The following is a 17,063-nucleotide window of genomic DNA, read 5'->3' as shown; positions in this document are numbered from 1 at the left end:
TCCAATTAATCAACAATTAATTCGATACAGAGGGAGTACATGACAACAGGTACTTACATGAGCAATCCAAAACTTCATAACCATTGTGTTAATTCTACATTTATCTAAGAGTAAATATAGATATTATAATTTCAAGCAAAGGGAGGATAAAGAAGCGAACATTTACAGTGATGCTACATAATCAAATAGCAATGAGTGTAAGTATGCTAGCAAAGGGCAAGAGGTACCGACAAGAGCAATACAGAGCCCAGTATTGTCGTGAGATCCTATGATCCTTTGAGCAAGGAGATTCATCTGAAATTAGCTTTCATACAAGAGAGAAGGTAAGGCACATGTAGAAATTTAGGAGTTCAAATTTTGAATTGATATCATAGACAGTACCTGACGCTGGGCTCTCAGCAGTTCTAATAGGGGTTTGGCCACTGGAGCAGGGGTAAAGTCTGGTACAGTTGGGCCTGTGTTTTCTGTGGCTGCTGATCTATTTGATTTAACAGGTATCACTACCTTTTCCAAATACCTAGTTTGTACTCCTTGAGGATCTGCACTTACCCTCTTCCTTTTGGACATGTATTACGAAAGAACAACATTTGACTGGAAAAACATAGTATGGAGACACATGGAATAGGTACAAAAAATGGATAGGTATGGCATATACTCATATATGATGCTTAAACTAAGCAGATGGTGTAACAAAGTAGAAGTAATGCAAGAGGTCAGATGCAAAATATGTGCGACCAATACAACCTTGCCAAGTTAGAGCATGCACCTTGATGGGTGAATAAGATAGGCCATCCTCCACCATGCCAAGTTTGTTAGCCAGTGGATTGTTCCGTAATATTCCTCTCGTGCGCCCATTCTCATATTCATTTTGATAATGTTCAATACCTGACATGCATGAAAACATAAAAATAAGTGAGATTATCTTTGTAATGCAGAAGTGATTCTAATCCAATACTTCCTCCCTGTAAACCCCTTTGTGCTATCTCTGCAATTCTTCTAAGAGGTGCCATGCATGCTGTAATTTGGTGTGTGCATTAATATAATGTGGCCTATGTCGGTGTCAAAACCGGTGGATCTCAAGTAGGGGGTCCCGAACTGTGCGTCTAAGGCGGTTCGTAACAGGAGGCGGGAGGCACGATGTTTACCCATGTTCGGGCCCTCTCGATGGAGGTAATACCCTACTTCCTGCTTGATTGATCTTGATGATATGAGTATTACAAGAGTTGATCTATCACGAGATCATAGAGGCTAAACCCTAGAAGCTAGCCTATGGTATGATTGTTGTTGTCCTACGAACTAAACCCTTCGGTTTATATAGACACTGGAGGGGGCTAGGGTTACATAGAGTCAGTTTCAAGGAAGGAGATCTACATATCCGTATTGCCAAGCTTGCCTTCCACGCCAAGGAGAGTCCCATCCGGACACGGGAAGAAGTCTTCAATCTTGTATCTTCATAGTCCAACAGTCCGGCGAAAGGATATAGTCCGACTGTCAGGAGACCCCCAAATCCAGGACTCCCTCAGTAGCCCCCGAACCAGGCTTCAATGACGATGAGTCTGGCGTGCAAATTGTCTTCGGCATTGCAAGGCGGGTTCTTCTCCAAATTCTGAATAACTGCTGAGTAGTGTCCGGCTCCCCATAAATGTTGCACTTCTTGGCTTCCGCGCCCAGTAAGGGCTATCTTCCACGTGTCGAGCGAATGCGAGGAGCCAGGGCATTTTCACATTTTCCACCCTAGCCATGTAAATAAACTGTCTATTAAAGAGACGAGGATTCTTAGATCCAGACCACACCATCCTCCCACAGCCAGTATCCATCGGAGCGCGCTCGGAAGAATCCATTCCAACATGGCCGGCCATCGCAGCTCCTCCTCTCGCTCCCGTAGCCCTAAGCCCGGTGATTGGGAGAAGTGTTCCGTCCCACACACCCAATTAGTAGAGTTACAGACCCAGGGATTTCTCCCTCCAGCGCATATGGTCCCCGTTCAAGCCGGGCTCGCCACATATAATGGCGGGGAGCAAGCGGAGAGCTTCCCCAATCCCTCCAAGGGGGAGCGGGTATGCCTTGTCCCTCATTTACTAAGGGGACTTGGATTTCCAATCCATCCATTCCTCCGTGGGATCCTAGAGTTTTATGGCCTCCAGTTGCATAATTTCACCCCCACTTCCATATTACACATCGCTGGTTATGTTACCCTTTGTGAGCTGTTTCTGGGCTGCGAAGCTCATTTCGAGCTATGGAAGAGGCTATTCTGCCTAGTGCCACGTACACAGAAGGGGTCAATATATCAAGTGGGCGGAGCCAAAATATGGCGCATCACCGGGACCGGATACCTGTCCGGTACCCCGAAGAAGACGTCCGAAGACTGGCCTTCGGAGTAGTTTTACATGGAGGATGTCCCCCTTCCAGATCCTATTCGGATGGGTCTTCCCGAGTTCGATAATGCCCCTTTGAAGAAACGCCGAAGCTGGCGCCCACAGAGCCCTCAAGAGGAAGATAACAGAGAAGTCCTTTACCTGATGGGCCGGATAAAAGTGCTGCCTCAATCAGGACTGACAATAATCGAGGTTATGTCAATATGTATAATGCGGGGGGTGCAGCCACTTCAATATCGAGGGCACCCCATGTGGCACTTTAACGGGAAGATGATGCCATCCGCTACGGGCGTAAGGGACCGGACTCAGTTGCTGCTCTAGCAAAAATTCTGTCTGATTTGTTCAAGGGAGAGGAAGAGGAGTTCATCCGTCTTAAGCCATGGGATGGATTCTCCATGTACAACCCTCCAACTGGGTGAGCTATCACTTTTTACTCCCAACCTTCCCGCATTCTTCGTCATAAATACTCACCTTGTTGTTTCATGGCAGGAACTGCGAAAAGCTATAAGGGAGGTCAACAGCCCACCTCCACAATCGGAGGACCCTGACCGGGCCCTCTGTAACACCCTCGATGCGACTATATCTCCCACGTGTCGAGGCACGACTTAGAGGCATAATCGCATTGAAGGCATATGTCGCAAGTTAGGCAATCTTCACAACATCCCATGTAATATAAATCATAAGGGGGAGATAACATAGTTGGCTTACACTCGCCACGTCAATCAAGTACATAAATAACATTACATCATCCAAACACTCATGGCCCGACTACGGCACCAAAATAAAAGATAACCCAACATGCGACACGGTCCTAATCACCCCCAACTGGGCACCACTACTGATCATCGGGAAAAGAAACATAGTAACGTTGAGAGTCTTCGTCGAACTCCCACTTGAGCTCATACGCGTCTCCTGGAGCGGAATCATCAGGCCCTGCATCTGGTGTAATAGTAATCTGTGAGCCACAGGGACTCAGCAATCTCGCACCCTCGCGCTCAAGACTATTTAAGCTTATAGGTAAGGCAAGGTAAAAATATGTGGAGCTGCAGCAAGCGACTAGCATATATGGTGGCTAACTTATTTGCAAAAGAGAGCAAGAAGAGGGGGCAAAGCACGAGCGAGAAACTAGAGGACAACCTGCGCAAATATTACCCCACACCGTGTCCACTCCCCAGACTCCGCCGAGAAGAGGCCATCACGGTAACACACTCAGTTGATTCATTTTAGTTAAGTTAAGGTTCAAGTTATCTACAACCGGACATTAACAAATTCCCATCTGCCCATAACCGCGGGCACGGCTTTCGAAAGTTCAATCCCTGCAGGGGAGTCCCAACTTAGCCCATGACAAGCTCTCACGGTCAATGAAGGAATAGACCTCCTCCCAAGACGTTTCGATCAGACTTGGTATCTCGGTTACTCAAGACACTTCGACAGGTTAAAACAAGACTAGCAACACCGCCCGAATGTGCCGACAAATCTCGATAGGAGCTGCACATATCTCGTTCTCAGGGCACACTTAGATGAGACATCCTACGAGTAAAACCAACCCTCAAGTTGCCCCGAGGTGGCCCCGCAGTCTACTCGGTCGGACCAACACTCAGAGGAGCACTGGCCTGGGGGGGGGGTTAAAATAAGATGACCCTCGGGCTCCGGAAACCCAAGGGAAAAAGAGGCTAGGTGGAAAATGGTAAGACCAATGTTGGGCATTGCTGGAAAAGCTTTAATCAAGGCGAAATATCAAGGCGTTCCCATTATAACCCAACCGCGTAAGGAACGCAAAATCCGGGAACATAACATCGATATGACGGAAACTAGGGCGGCAAGAGTGGAACAAAACACTAGGCGAGAGGCCGAGCCTTCCACCCTTTACCAAGTATATAGATGCATTAAGATAGCAAGATAATATAATGATATCCCAACAAGTAAATAAAGGTTCCAACAAGGAACGACCTTCAATCTTCACCTGCAACTAGCAACGCTATAAGAGGGGCTGAGCAAAGCGGTAACATAGCCAATCAATGGTTTGCTAGGACATGGTGGGTTAGAGGTTTGACATGGCAATTTGGGAAGCTTGAAAGCAAGTGGTAGGCATCGTAGCAATGGCATAGCAAAAGAGCGAGCAAACTAGCATAGCAAAGATAGTAGTGATTTCGAGGGTATGATCATCCTGCCTGCACAGTTGTCAGAGTTGACTGGATCCTCGAAAGCAAACTCAACGGGATCCTTGTTAGCGAACTCGTCTCCCGTCTCTACCCAAACAAGACAAACAAGCAACAAGGATACAATCAACCACGTGCAAGACCAAGCAATATGATGCAATGATGATATGCTATGCGGAATGCGATGCGGGATGCAAAATGCAAGATATGACAGGAAATTCAAGAACCTGTCCTCAACTTGGAAATCCAAGTGTGCCACTGGAAAGATGAGATGAAATCGCTTGAAAACGATATAAAGAACGCTGGAATCGAAGTTACGGTTTGGAAATGGCAAGCGATTCAAAAATGACACCGGTCTGCGATTTACAGCAAGTAGGCATCTAAATGCAATGAGATGAACATGCTATAGCACCCAAACAAGACAACAAAATACATGGCAGGGATGCACACAAGATTCTTAACAAAAGTCTAGCACTGAGCTACGGCCAATTCCTCCATTAACAGGTTCAAACAAGCATGGCAAAAATGCATATGGCAAACAGATCTCAGACTTAGTGAAATTAACACTTGTCTGGAATTTCAGATCAGGTAGCACTCTTTGGAGCCACAAAACTACATGTTACAGGACTTGAACATGGCAAAGTAAAGCATGGCATGGAGCTACTCAAAGAGCTTAACAAAAGTCCCTTAGTGACCTTGAGCCAAAAGGGATCAGAAAATACAATTGCAAGCATGTGAACATAGCAAAAACATAATCAGTTTTCAGACTTAGTGAAAAACTGACACATGCTAAAATATAACTCAAGTAGGCATGTTTACGACCTTGACGCACTCACTACGGTGCAAGTCATGGCAATACAAGCATACACCATCAATAAGGCACAAAATGCAATCTAGACATGGCAAGAACAATAGCATAGCATGCATGGATCAACTACAACATCACCGACAAAATTGCAAACAAGTTGACAATCTGCCCAGATTCACAAAGTAGCAAAAGTAGAGCTCGATTGACTCAAGCTAGGGTGTTCCATAATTGCAAACAAAGACACGGATGTATAGAGCACTACAATATTAACAAAACATCCTTACTGATCATCCTCAAAAGAGGCACGGATCACTAGGAAACAACATGAACATATGACAACACGAGATAAACAGATCAAGGACTTAGTGGATTTGCTAAGTCCCTGAAAACAGAATTAGCAAGTGCACCACTTTGCAAGCTTGCACAAGTCACCACACACATCACAAAAATACATGGGTTGCACCTCTGGAAAGATGACAAAACCCTTAACAAAACATATGTAGAGCATCAGGGCATATCATGCACACATTAATCATGGCAAAAATGACAAAAACCTAAATGGAGTAGCAGATCTGAAAATTAACTCAAGTAGCCCTCTTCTAACAGCAGTTCGGGCATCAAGATGAACTCAACTGAAAATGATGCAATGGAATGAAATGATGTACTCTCTGAGATGAATATTTTGATATGCTATATGCATGAATCGGAGCTACGGATGCAAAGTTACGGAGCCGTGAACATGAGCACTTGGACTGAAAATATCAGGGACAGAAAAAAAACAACCCTCAGATCTAGGGTTTGACCGGCGCGTGAACCGAGGCGGCGGCGGGCACTGTAGCTCCGGCGAGCTCGTTGGTGGCCGAGCCGGCGAGGGGAAGGGCCGGGAAGGCCGGGCAGCGGCGGATCCGGGCGATGGAGAGGGCGGCGCGGCCGGGGTGGCGGCGGCGGCAGAGGCGGCGGCCGGGCGAGGCGGCGGCGCAGGGCGCGGCGCGAGGCGGTGGCGGCAGCTGGGCGAGGCGGCGGCGCGGGCGCGGCGCGAGGCGGCGGGCGGCTACGGGCCGCGGGGGCCGGCCCCGGGCCGAGCGGGCTTCAGCGGGAGGAGGTGGCGGCGCGCCACGTGGCGCTCTGCAAGTGGCCGCGGGTGGCGGCGCGGCATGTCCGGCGGCGGACGGACACGTCTGGCGCGGAGAGAGATGATTTTTAGGGTTTCGGGGAGGGCGATCCGAGATTTTCGAGGAGGACCTATTTATTGGCATAGAGGGAGCTAGGAGAGTCCAAATGAGGTGCGGTTTTTGGCCACGCGATCGTGATCGAACACTCTAGAACATGGAGCAGAGTTAGGTGGGTTTTGGGCCAAATTGAAGGGGTGTTGGGCTACAACACACACGAGGCCTTTTCGGTCCCTAGGTTAACCGTTGGAGTATCAAACGAAGTCCAAATGATACGAAACTTGACATGCGGTCTACCGATAGTAAACCAAGGCCGCTTGGCAAGTCTCGGTCCAATCCGGAAATGTTTAATCCCCACACACGAAAGAAACCTAGAAATGACCACCGGAGGAGAACGAAGCGCCGGAATGCAAAACGGACAACGGAGAAAATGCTCGAATGCATGAGACAAACACGTATGCAAATGCAATGCACATGATGACGTGATATGAGATGCATGACAACGATAACAACACACGGAGACAAAGACCCGAACCCGAGGAAATAAAATAACTTAACGCCGGAAACGGCAAGAGTTGGAGTACAAATTGGGAAAGTTACATCCGGGGTGTTACAACACTCCACCACTACGAAAGGATCTCGTCCCGAGATCTAGGACTGAAAGAACACCGGGTACTCAGAAAAGAGGTGATCCTCGCGTTCCCAGGTAGCTTCACGGTCGGAATGGTGTGACCACTCGACTTTGAGAAATTTGATTGACTTGTTGCGAGTCTTGCGTTCAGTCTCTTCAAGAATAGCAATTGGGTGCTCACGATAAGAGAGATCTTCTTGGAGCTCAATGTCCTCGAAGTTGACGGTGCAGTCAGGAGTCTTAAAGCACTTTCGAAGCTGAGAGACATGAAACACATCATGAACATTTGCAAAGTTTGAAGGAAGCTCGAGTTGATAGGCGAGGTCGCCTCTCTTGCTGACAATCTTGAAAGGTCCCACGTATCTAGGGGCAAGCTTCCCTTTGATACCAAAGCGACAAGTACCTTTCATAGGAGAGACACGGAGGTACACATGATCTCCGATCTCGAAAGCTAAATCACGGTGCTTACTATCATAGTAGCTCTTCTGACGGGATTGGGCTGCTTTGAGGTTATCACGAATGACTTTGCACATTTCTTTTGCCTCTGTGATTAAGTCATTACCCAAAAGCTAACGTTCACCGGTTTCCAACCAGTTGAGAGGGGTACGACACTTCCTGCCATACAGAATTTCAAATGGGGCCTTGCCCGAACTTGCTTGAAAACTGTTGTTGTAGGAGAATTCAGCATAAGGAAGACAATCCTCCCACTTCATGCCGAAGGAGATCACACAAGCCCTGAGCATATCTTCAAGAATCTGGTTGACACGCTCGACTTGACCGCTAGTTTGAGGATGGAAAGCTGTGCTAAAGCGGATGTTGGTGCCCATGGCCTTCTGAAAAGAATTCCAAAACTTCAAGGTAAAGATGCTGCCACGGTCTGAAGAGATCACTTGTGGAATACCGTGTAGAGAGACAATTCGAGAGGTATAGAGTTTCGCCAATTGAGCTGCAGCGATCGACTCTTTGATAGGCAGAAAGTGAGCCACTTTGGTGAGTTTATCGATGACAACGAATATAGCATCATTGCCATGCTTGGACTTTGGAAACCCAGTCACGAAATCCATTTCAATGTGGTCAAACTTCCATTCTGGAATGGCAAGAGGTTGGAGGAGACCTGCTGGCCTTTGGTGTTCTGCCTTCACTCTTCTACATACATCACATTCATTCACAAATTGAGCGATCTCGCGCTTCATTCGAGTCCACCAATAAGCTTGCTTAAGGTCCTGATACATCTTCGTGCTCCCAGGGTGGATGGAGAGGAGAGAATTGTGAGCCTCGTTCATGATCACTTTACGAAGGTCACCTTTGGGTACAACAATACGATCCTCGAAGAAGAGAGTGTCCTTGTCATCAAGGCGGTAGCACTTGTACTTGGACTGACTCTTGGCAATCCCAATCTTCACCTTTTTCACCATAGCATCAAGAAGCTGGGCTTGGCGAATCTGGTCTTCTAAGGTAGGAGAGACTAGAAGGTTGGCAAGGAAACCTTGAGGAACAACTTGCAGGTTAAGTTTGCGGAAAGCTTCACAAAGGTCGGGTTGATAAGGCTTGAGAATCAGACTGTTGCAGTAGGCCTTTCTGCTCAAAGCGTCAGCAATCACATTGGCCTTGCCTGGAGTATACTCGATACTCGGATTATACTCTTGAATCATTTCGACCCATCGAGTTTGCCTGAGGTTGAGATTAGGCTGAGTGAAGATGTACTTGAGACTCTTGTGATCAGTGAAAATGTCCACTTTTCTTCCCAATAGAAGATGTCTCCAAGTCAAAAGAGCATGCACAACTGCCGCCAACTCGAGATCATGAGTGGGGTAGTTCTTCTCATTAGGCTTCAACTGGCGAGATGTATAAGAAACAACTTTCTTCTCTTGCATCAATACTGCGCCAAGACCTTGGAGAGAGGCATCACAAAAGACCTCGTATGGTTTGGATTCATCAGGCGGAGTCAGAACTGGAGCAGTGATCAATTTCTCTTTCAAAGTGTTGAAAGCAATATCACACTCCGGAGACCAAACGTACTTGACGTGCTTCTGAAGAAGATTAGAGAGAGGCTTCGCGATCTTAGAAAAGTTTTCAACGAATCTTCGGCAATAGCTTGCGAGACCGAGGAAGCTACGGAGTTGCTTCACGTTCTGAGGAGGTTCCCAATTCACAATTGCAGACACCTTCTCAGGATTCACGGCAATGCCCTTGGCAGAGATGATATGACCAAGATAAAGAACCTCATCGAGCCAAAATTCACATTTGGAGAACTTGGCGTAGAACTTGTGTTCTCTGAGCTTACCAAGAACCAAACGCAAGTGCTTGGCATGATCTTCCTTGTTCTTCGAGAAAACCAGAATGTCGTCGAGATAGACCAAAACGAAGTCATTGGTATAGGTGTTGAAGATGAAGTTCATCATGCGAGAGAACGTCGGAGGAGCGTTGACGAGACCAAAAGACATGACAGTGTATTCATATGAACCAAAGCTTGTCCTGAAAGCCGTCTTGGGAATATCTTGCTCACGGATTCGAATCTGATGATAACCCATACGGAGATCAAGCTTGGAGAATACTTGGGCACCTTTGAGTTGTTCGAACAGCTCATTGATGTTGGGAAGTGGGTATTTGTTCTTGATGGTCTTCTTGTTCACTGGACGGTAATCAACACAAAGTTGGTCCGTTCCATCCTTCTTCTTCACAAAAAGAACACCACAACCCCACGGAGAAGAACTAGGCCGGATGAGACCCATTTTCTCTTGAATATCGAGTTGCTTCTTCAGCTCCTTCAACTCTTCAGGTCTGAGCTTGTAAGGACGTTTGCACACAGGTTCCGTGCCAGGCTCAAGATCAATAACGAATTCGACTGGCCAGTGCGGAGGCATTCCTGGAAGCTCTTCTGGAAAGACGTCTTGATATTCGCAAATGACTGGAATTTGTGAGATGGCATCCAATTCACCCTTCTCGTTGAGAGAAAACAGACGGATGGTATTATCCCGAGCGGCAAAGACAATTACATCCTCAGACGAATGAGTCAATTGAATCTGCCTGGATGCACAATCAAGCTGAGCCTTGTGCTTAGAAAGCCAAACCATTCCGAGAATAAGATCAATATCCGAGTTACCAAGAACCACCGGAGAAGAGAGAAACTTGTAGTCACCCAACGTGATAGAGATATCGGGAGCAACCAAACTAGAAGTCAAAAGCTTGCCGGGAGAAACAACTTGCATGACTTTGGGCATGATCTCGGTATCAACATTGTGCTTCGATGCAAAAGGACATGACAAAAAGGAATGCGATGCACCAGTGTCAAAAAGAACTTTTGCAGGAACATCGTTAACAGGAAGGTTACCCATGATCACATCTGACGAGTCCTCTGCCTGAGCTGCATTCATCAAGTTAACCTTGGCGTGCTTGGGGTTATGCTTGACCACAGCTGTACTTGCCGATCTCACAGGAGGAGGAGGAGGAAGACGCCTCTGGTTGAAACACTTGTTGGCATAGTGACCCTTCTGTTGGCACTTGTTGCACGTGACCTCTGAAAGCGGACGGTGATACGGAGCACTCGATCTTGGAGCTTGAGACGAAGTCTTGTTCTGAAAGCCAGGGTTGGGTGGGTGGGAAGAACCACTGCCACCTTTACTCTTCTTCTGATACGGCTAACGAAACGGAGGAGGAGGAAGCCAATACTTCTGCTGCTTGGCCACTTGAGTAGAGTAAGAAGGAGTAACATCTCTGGCATGCTTCTTGGAAGCATCACACCTCAACTGAGCAGCCTCTTGCTTCAGTGCCATGATGTAGAACTCATCGTATCTCAAGGGCTCAAAGAGGACAAGAGCTAGCTGAATTTCTTCTCTGAGACCACTCCTGAACTGGTATATCATGCTCTTCTCATCAGGGCCGTCCTGCTTGGCAAAGCGGGTGAGCTTCTGGAACACCTTCTCAGGATTCACGGCAATGCCCTTGGCAGAGATGATATGACCAAGATAAAGAACCTCATCGAGCCAAAATTCACATTTGGAGAACTTGGCGTAGAACTTGTGTTCTCTGAGCTTATCAAGAACCAAACGCAAGTGCTTGGCATGATCTTCCTTGTTCTTCGAGAAAACCAGAATGTCGTCGAGATAGACCAAAATGAAGTCATTGGTATAGGCGTTGAAGATGAAGTTCATCATGCGAGAGAATGTCGGAGGAGCGTTGACGAGACCAAAAGACATGACAGTGTATTCATATGAACCAAAGCTTGTCCTAAAAGCCGTCTTGGGAATATCTTGCTCACAGATTCGAATCTGATGATAACCCATACGGAGATCAAGCTTGGAGAATACTTGGGCACCTTTGAGTTGTTCGAACAGCTCATTGATGTTGGGAAGTGGGTATTTGTTCTTGATGGTCTTCTTGTTCACTAGACGGTAATCAACACAAAGTCGGTGGCGGCGCGGCATGGGGCGCGGCGCGAGGCGGTGGCGGCAGCTGGGCGAGGCGGCGGCGCGGGGCGCGGCGCAAGGCGGCGGGCGGCTACGGGCCGCGGGGGCTGGCCCCGGGCCAAGCGGGCTTCGGCGGGAGGAGGTGGCGGCGCGCCATGTGGTCCTCTGCAAGTGGCCGCGGGTGGCGGCGCGGCATGTCCGGCGGCGGACGGACACGTCCGGCACGGAGAGAGATGATTTTTAGGGTTTCGGGGAGGGGGATCCGAGATTTTCGAGGAGGACCTATTTATAGGCATAGAGGGAGCTAGGAGAGTCCAAATGAGGTGCGGTTTTCGGCCACACGATCATGATCGAACACTCTAGAACATGGAGCAGAGTTAGGTGGGTTTTGGGCCAAATTATAGGGGTGTTGGGCTACAACACACACGAGGCCTTTTCGGTCCCTCGGTTAACCGTTGGAGTATCAAACGAAGTCCAAATGATACGAAACTTGACAGGCGGTCTACCGGTAGTAAACCAAGGCCGCTTGGCAAGTCTCGGTCCAATCCGGAAATGTTTAATCCCCACACACGAAAGAAAGCTAGAAATGACCACCGGAGGAGAACGAAGCGCCGGAATGCAAAACGGACGATGGAGAAAATGCTCGAATGCATGAGACGAATACGTATGCAAATGCAATGCACATGATGACATGATATGAGATGCATGACAACGATAACAACACACGGAGACAAAGACCCGAACCCGAGGAAATAAAATAACTTAACGCCGGAAACTGCAAGAGTTGGAGTACAAATTGGGAAAGTTACATCCGGGGTGTTACACCCTCGACCCCGGACTCGAAGAGGATCCGGACATATTCGTGGAGCTGATCGACAGGACATTCTATCAATTGAGCTACGATGATGCCATGGTGGCCATCATAGCCGACTATGCTAGGCTACTCCCTGCATCGCATGTAAGAAAAACCGGAGTCCCAACTTCCGAGAAGGATCCCCTTTTACGCACTTCACCTACCGTACACATATGGTGTCTTACAGGGAAGGCCCTCAGGACGCCATGCCGAACCCGCAGTGACTCGCCAACAAGGGACACCAAAGCCGGGTAGGCTAAAAAGGAAGGCGGTCAGGACTGAGACGCGGCGTAGAGGTACCAAACCTCCCTCCGTGGTTGTTGTCTTTCTTAAAATATAATGACGTCCATGTTTCCTAGTAGGAAAAACGCTCGCCGGACTATATCCGGAGAGGTTGCCGATCATGCCTCCACCAGTCGGGCTCCAGGGCCGGACATAGAGGCGGAAGCTAACACGGGGCGAACGCCGGATGCTCCTCCTACAGAGGATGTGGATAGACTATCCGCTACAAATTCCGAAGTGGAGAGCGCCATGAATCACAGGCGTCGCCGGGCCGTACTCCGTGACGCTTGTTTCTCCCAAGAGGCGTTCGATGCCTTCAACTTAGGAGACGCGTACATCCGTGCTGCTCAAAATGGTCTTGCCAGAGCCACGGACCAGTATGTAAAGGATATACGGGTAAGAAAGTCTGATGATTATATATATCAGTAGCCCCTGAGACTTGAAACAGTTGACACAACTGGTTTAAGGATCATTATTTGTGCAGGTTCTTACGGAGAAGAATACCCAATTGTCTCAAGAGCTGGAAGAGTGCAAAGCCCAGCTACGGGCCGCGGTTGCCGCGTTAAAGGAGTCCGAGAAGGCCCCCTCTGGTAACACTTGTTTCCATTGCAAAGAATGACAGGTACCAGATAGTATGCGGCATGCATGCAAATCTAACAATAGATGTTGCAGATGACTCCGGAGTGAATCCGGAGGCCGTGCCGGGGAATGCGCAACATGCTAATCGACAGCTAAATGCTGGCGAGCGCGTGCTTATGCGGGTCAAGCAGGAGAGAAATGATCTCCAGGATGCTAATATCCAGCTGGGCGTGGAACAAAAAGATGTCCCAGCCCAGCTTGCGGACTCCGTGAAGGAGAATAAGCGGCTTCGACGCAGCATTTTCAGTAAGTGCTTGAACGAACTTTTGAAAAAGTTCGGCGAAGAAGCCGGCTAACAGAGTTATGTCTGCAGGTATGCTGACGGGTCATCCCGCGGAGGAGATGCCCGGGTCTACGGGTGATCTTCTACCAGAGCTCTCACAACTGCACGAACAAGTTCAGCAGGTGATGCAGGGTATTGCCCAAGCCTTGTGGCCATCCGCCTCCCCGCCAGGAGGCATGGGGGAGCTTATAGAAAAGCTCAAGGGAGCGTGGCGGCGCTTCCGATTATGGAAGATATCAGCCTGCCGACAAGGTGCAAGGGAAGCCTGGGCCATGGTGAAGACGCGATATACCAAAGCTGACCCAAACCACATGGCCGAGGTCGGACCTGTGGGGCCCGATGGGAAAGAGATCCCCGTCAGTTTGGTGTATGACCAAGTAGAATTAGCCGCAAAGTATTCCCAACAGGATTGTAGGCTAGACAGCCTGTTGGATGGTATAGAAGAAGAATTTAGTCAGTCTTAGTGACTGTGTACTTTAAGTGACATATATAATGTCCCTAGACGAATTCCGATAGTCCGGAGTGTATCCAAATACCTGCTCGGTTATGTAAAAACCGGGGTATGCATGGAAACCAGGCGTAGGGTTCATAAGTGCTTGAACAGACAAGTACCCAACTAGCTACGTTATATTACATGGATAGTAAGAAACATCTTCCAGGGAGAATAGTTCCGTTAAGGGTTCCTTTCCCTGGGTACGCATGCCCTAATGTGCATGTCCGAACTGCGAAAAGAGACGCAGGCTATAAACATCTGGGGGGCATGTATCAAAATAAATAAAAGTCAACTTTTGTTCACCGACCGAATATTCCCTTAAGAACGCTAGCTTTCGGCTTCACCCAGTCTGAGGTACACATCCGGCTGACCCGGCAGTAACAATCGTAGAGGTGCTCCCCTTATGCCCTAGCCGAATTAATGGGAACATAGGGCATAAATACAAGAGCCAGCGAACCCAGCTTGGCCAAAACTTAAGTCATATCGATGCATATAATGGGGAAAAAAGGTACATGTGGAAGAATAACACATGTGTGGGGTGTAAAGCCCAGAAAAATAGTTATATTAAGATTCTGTATAAGAAGCCCCCGGGTATAATGAGCGCGGTTAGCACATCAAGATTGTGTAGTCAAGACACAAGTTAGCCTTTTAAGGCTTTGAGGAGAAGAAAAAAGAAGAGAGAAAGAGAGAAAAGATAGATAACAGATATCCAAAAAATTGATGGGGTTAAGGAGATGAACATAGAGTCTGGCACTAGGCGTAGAATCATCGGAGTTTGGCTGCGTTCCATGGGTTTGGCTCGAGTCGATTATCCGATGCATCCCGCAGACGGTACGTTCCACCGGTCAGAACCTGGTCAATAATGAAGGGACCTTCCCATTTGGGCTTGAGCTTGTTATTTTTCTTCTCCGGCAGTCGTAGAACTAGTTCGCCAACGTTATAGGTTTTGGCTCGTACTTCTCTGCTTTGATACCTTCGAGCCTGTTGCTGATAGAATAGGGCGTCCAAACTGTCCTACCGATCAAGCTCGGCCTCTTTTTCTTCGTACATGCGCACTCGAGGTGAGTCATGAATTATGTCGCAAGGCAGAGCCGCCTCTGCGCTGTACACCATAAAAAACGGTGTGTATCCGGTAGTGCGATTCGGCGTGGTCCGCAGCCCCCATAGCACGGAGTCGAGCTCCTCTACCCAGTGCGTGTTTGATTCCTTTAAGGACCGCACTAATCTGGGTTTGATGCTGCTCGTGATAAGACCATTTGCTCGCTCGACTTGACCGTTAGTTTGTGGGTGATAGACAGAAGCATAATCGAGCTTGATGCCCATGTTGCTGCACCAAAGTTTTACCTCGTCGGCTGCAAAGTTCGTGCTGTTGTCAGTGATGATGCTGTGGGGGATGCCATAATGGTGTACAACCCCAGATATGAAGTCTATCACCGGTCCGGATTCAGCCGTTTTAACGGGTTTGGCTTCTATCCATTTGGTGAATTTATCCACCATGACCAGTAAGTATTTTTTCTTATGGGTTCCCCCTTTGAGGGGTCCGACCATATCAAGCCCCCAGACCGCAAAGGGCCAAGTAATGGGGATTGTTTGAAGAGCGGTAGGCGGCATATGGCTTTGGTTTGCAAAAAGCTGTCAACCAATGCAACGTTGGACCAGACCCTGTGCATCCGCTCGGGCCGTCGGCCAATAGAAACCTGTACAGAAGGCCTTGCTTACAAGGCCCTGGGCTACAGCGTGGCGGCTGCCGATTCCAGCATGGATTTCTGCCAAAAGCTTCCACCCTTCCTCTTCGGAGATGCACCTTTAAAGGACTCCGGTAGTGCTTTTCTTATAAAGCTCTCCCTCGTGGACCTTGTAGGCTTTAGATCGCCGCACTATGTAGCGTGCCTCATTTTGGTCCTCGGGTAGTTCCTGCCTGGTTAGGTAGGCCAGGAATGGTTCTGTCCACGGGGCGATGATGACCATTATCACGTGGGCTGAAGGTGTTGTTTCGATGGCAGAGCCTCCGATTGTGTCAGAGTGTTCGGTATCTGGTGTTGTGGCTGGGTCCGGACTATTGTTACCGGTGTCCCCTTCCCATACCATGGATGGCTTAAACAGCCTTTCCAAGAAGATGTTAGGTGGGATAGGGTCGCGCTTAGCACCGATACGGGCGAGGATATCCGCCGCCTGATTGTTTTCCCGAGCCACATGGTGGAATTCAAGCCCCTCGAACCGAGCTGACATTTTGAGGACGGCGTTGCGATATGCCGCCATTTTTGGATCCTTGGCATTGAAGTCTCCATTTATTTGAGATATTGCGAGGTTCCAGTCCCCACGCACCTCCAGGCATTGAATGCCCGTGGAAACTGCCATCCGAAGACCATGTAATAGGGCCTCGTATTCGGCTGCGTTGTTAGAGTCTGTGTATAGTATTTGGAGTACGTATTGGACTGTATCTCTGGTGGGGGACGTCAAGACGACGCCAGCCCCCAGACCAGCCAACATTTTAGAGCCGTCAAAGTGCGTGATCCAATTGGCGTGCCGTACTCTTTAGGGAGCTTGGCTTCTGTCCACTCGGCGATGAAATCGGCCAGTACTTGCGACTTAATGGCTCGCCGTGGTCTATATGTTATGTCGAACGGGAGGAGATCGATATCCCATTTGGCAATTCGGCCCGTGGCATCGCGGTTGTTTATTATGTCGTTGAGTGGTACTTCTGAGGCCACCGTAATTGAACACTCTTGAATACCGCGTATGCTATATTTTGATAATGTGGGTACCATGATTTGCATGGAGTGAGGACAGTGGATACATAATATACCGGCTTTTGAAGTGGGAATTTATGTCCGTCCGTCTCTCGTTCAACGACGAGCACTGCGCTTACAACTCGGTGAGTTGCCGCTGTATATAACAACATTGGTTCACCGACATTTGGCGCGTCCAAGATTGGGTTGGTGGCCAGGATGGCTTTTATTTTTTC

The sequence above is a fragment of the Triticum aestivum genome, chromosome 4A (genome assembly GCF_018294505.1).
Source record: "Triticum aestivum cultivar Chinese Spring chromosome 4A, IWGSC CS RefSeq v2.1, whole genome shotgun sequence".
Classification (NCBI taxonomy): domain Eukaryota; kingdom Viridiplantae; phylum Streptophyta; class Magnoliopsida; order Poales; family Poaceae; genus Triticum; species Triticum aestivum.
The sequence above is the reverse complement of the archived record's forward strand: the minus strand, read 5'-3'. Positions refer to the sequence as shown.